Source organism: Pinus tabuliformis, chromosome 3_2 (genome assembly GCF_031772625.1).
Source record: "Pinus tabuliformis cultivar Carrire ecotype Pingquan chromosome 3_2, CPIR1, whole genome shotgun sequence".
In the NCBI taxonomy this organism is placed as follows: Eukaryota; Viridiplantae; Streptophyta; class Pinopsida; order Pinales; family Pinaceae; genus Pinus; species Pinus tabuliformis.
The window spans coordinates 446,345,583-446,349,604 of NC_142302.1; the positions used below are offsets into that span (position 1 = coordinate 446,345,583).

Below are 4,022 nucleotides of genomic sequence, written 5' to 3' on the forward strand. Positions count from 1 at the left end.
ATTGCAGCTTTTACTTCTTTTACTTTGGAATCCATTCTAATTGAACTTCATATTTATAGGATTTCATGTTTATGTTTTCACATTAAAGAGAATTTAATTTAGTAGTTGCATTCATAATTTCTACGTTTAATGAAATAGCTATTGAAATATAAAGCAATGAATTTCAATACAGTAAGAATGATGATATGAGGTAGAACAATGTTTGTAGTAGTCGGTACCTCGTAGTAAATTATTCAAGGCTAAAAAAATGTTTGTGGCACCATATAAGGTTAAATAGCCTAGAGTTCAAAAATCCCCATAAATGAATATGAGTAGATTGATATTTTATTCTCACACATAAATTTTATTTGTTGCTTGATAATAATATACATTTTTATTAATTAATTTTTTTTTTTTTTTTAAATAATAGTTCAAAATAGCAAGCTGAATTCCTTATAACCATACAATATTGTTTTTACATTTTTATTAAAAATATAAATGAATTAAATATAAATATTGAAATTCACATCAAAATATGTATAAAAAAAATTGAAACAAAATATCATTCATACTTTATCTTGGAAAACCTTAAAATACAAAAAGTGTAAACAATTTTCCATATAACTAATTAAAATAAAATTTATCAAACATATAAAACCAATAAAACTGGTCAACCATATAAATCAAATTTCAAATATATTAATCTTGAAACATTAATCAGCATAATAAATCTAAGCTTGAAATATAATCCCAAACCTTTTTTATAAATTAAAAATATTAATGAGCATAATAAATTTTGAGAATCTATTAGTCAACATAATGAATCCTTACAAAGCATCCAGTAATTGTTTGTTTTCTTACCTCACATACAATCTAAACTTGAAATATATCCCCATTATAAAAGATATTAATTAGCATAATAAATCTTGAGAAGATATTAATCAACGTAGTGAATTTTTACCAAGCATCTAGTGATGGTTTAACTTCTTACATCGCATACTAACTCCACATAATTCCTATTCCTTTGATATAAAATTAATTAATAAAATTCGCTATTGCATTCCCATTTCCTTCCTCCAATGACACTATTTATGAAAATAACGTTTAACGTATAAATCTTAACCAAAATTAGGGTTAGTGGTTTTAAATTAATGTTGTTCTCAATAACGCATATCTTGAAAGAAAAGAGGGCAGGCATAACTGGCCGCAACCCACTTTAACGTGTAAAATTCATGTTCGGTGCAAAAATTCGTGTAGGATGGATGAATTTTGAAGGCATAATGCATAAAAGCAGGGAAGAGAAAAGAAAGAAATAAAATTATTTTAATTTTTACGAGGTGAAAGAAGTTTATTGGATAGATTATTTTTTTATTATCAAAGGCGTCTCTCTTGCTCAGGAAATCGAGCTGTAGATTGAATAACTTCTTGACTGTTACAACAATGGATGAATGCTCAAACTGAGACGATGGATATGGTCCGTTAGCCCCATGTACCACTACAACAACAATTTATTTAATATAATACTCAATGTTATGGAAAATAATCAAATTATGGATGAAGGGAAGAAGCTAGCGTTAAGAGAGTCGAAACCTGTTCCTTTGTCAATCCATGGCGAAATCACGATAGTGGGGACTCCAACCCCTAACCTGTCGAATTTGAAAAAGAAGGGGTCGAGGCCGATAATGTCGTCGGGGCTAGGCACGTCCTTCACAGGTGTGGGAATGTGATCAAATAATATGTCGTGCTCGTCATAAGTTATAAGGAACAACGTCTCATTCCACTGAGGGCTGGATCTGAGCATCTCGTACACCTCCTTCACGAATTTCTAGCCCTCGGCCACATCGTGCGAAGGATGGTCATCGTTGGCGGGGAAGAGCTTGGAATCCATGTAGCGCTGCTCCACAACCACATAATTGGGCAACTTCCCATTCCTGGCATGGGCCTTGAATTGAGCCGAGTATGAGTGGAAATCGCCAATATACTTGAGTTTTCTGAGATTTTTGTAGAACAGAGTGGCCGGGATGTTCTGGTAATAAATCTCGAACGACAAACCCGACTCGACTATTGATTCAAAGATGGTTTTCTGTGGGTATTCGTTGGCCAACAGCTTGGGGATATTGCTGGTGGCTTCATGGGAAGTCGCAGAATGAACGTAGAGTCTGTTGGGTTGAGTCAAGGCCGGTACCGAAGCAAACCATCGATCGAATATTGCGAACTCACTTACGAGAGTGTTATATACGGGAACAACCTCGGGTCTGAAGCCATTCATGACAGTCTGAGACATGTTGGGACCCCCCAAGGAAGTCGCCTGTTGGGCGAATCTATTCATGGGTGCAGGATCCGCGGAGGTGTTCTCGGAGCCAAAAATCTAGTCTCGTATGGCCTGAAACGAGTGCCTCGGATCCGGATCCACATACTCTGCCTCGTCTTTGAAGAAAAGACTCGCAGAATTGGGATCAGTGGTGGATATTGGATTCGACTCCTGGTGGTAACCCCATCTATTTGTGGATTCAGCGGCTTCATCCACGGCCAAATTCAAAATAATGTGGGCGGGCATCGATTTGTGGATGCAGCGGCTTCATCCATGGCCAAATTCAAAATAATGTGGGCGGGAAAATTTCAAAACTTGTTGGGAAAATTCAAATCTCGGTAGTGGTTTAAATTAATTCAATTCACATGTATCATGCGCATGGGGATGATGCATCTCGCATTAGCATAAGTCATGGATCAGTTCACATGTATCATGCACATGGGGATGATGCATCTCGCATTGGCATAAGTCATGGATGGATGATTTACAAAGACATCAACCCAATCCCCGGAAAGTATTTGCCGGAGAAATTATGTCCATGAATTGACAGTGAAAACTGATGTCAGAGTCCTTCTCCAAAAGCGTCCTTAGAGGGTGCATTAATGGGACTATAGAGGTGGAAATAGGCCTTGGAGAAAATGTCCGTGAGATGTTTAGGAAGCTTCATTTAAATTAAAAAGGGAGAAATAATTAATGTAATTTAATTAATTTGTTTTATTGTGATTTAATTATTTTCTCCGTGAGATGTTTATGAAGATTCAATTAAATTAAACAGGGAAAAATAATTAATGTAATTTAATTAATTTGTTTTATTGTGATTTAACTTTTAATAGTAAAGTTATAAATAATTTATTAAAAGAGATTTATAATATAGAGAAACAAAATTATTTTAACTTTCACGAAGTTAAAATAGTTTATGGGACAAATTTCTTTTTCATCTTGTTGATGTATTTGGCATTTTCCCTGTGAAGCCTCACAATAAACTCGCTAAATAAATTATTCCAAGAGCTAGCTATCAGAATATCTGGCAACTTTCTATGTTGCCTTTGAAGGTCGCACATTCTAAAATAAAATGTTTTTATGTTTTCACTTTTCTCAAAGAACAAAAAATACATACTCTTTCCTCCCACACTTCTTTTGGCATTTTCCAACACTCTATTTCACAACGGAGTTGATGAAAATTAGTCTTTAACTTAGCAATAAGAATTTTGGATCTCCAAGAAATATTGGTCTCTATGTACGCTTTTTGTTGACAATTATGAGTGGGATTAAACACTTGAATAATGATTATGAGTGGGATTAAACACTTGAATATAGTAATCTTTCTTTCTCTCTAGCTCCTTATCCCAAGTACACTTGTGGAACTTGAGGGTCAGTTTAATTGGTGGAGTCTCCTTGTAAAAAACGCATTTTTATTTGAGAGGTCATATGTTCAATTTATTTTTAAACACTCTTGAGGTTAGACTTCGTGGTTGAGTCGGCATGAAGTGATTTCTTTGGATGGATCTTCCTGGTACAAATATTCAATGGTCGTTGTCGTCACCTATCTCTGGCCTTGAACCACATAGAAACAAATAATAATAATAATAATAATTAAAAATTTTGAAAATACATATATTATATTAACAAATAAATAATTATGATTTATATTTGTAATTATGATATTTTAAGGGAAGGTTGGAGTGGGGGATAATTTTTCGCCCCGAGGAAGAAATAAAGACACAATTCACTT

General features: G+C 34.2%; 1 pseudogene; it reads right to left on the reverse strand.

The window, feature by feature from the left end:
• Positions 1-1,139: 1,139 nt before the first annotated feature.
• Positions 1,140-2,308, reverse strand: LOC149181221 (non-specific phospholipase C1 pseudogene; annotated as a pseudogene).
• Positions 2,309-4,022: the final 1,714 nt, after the last annotated feature.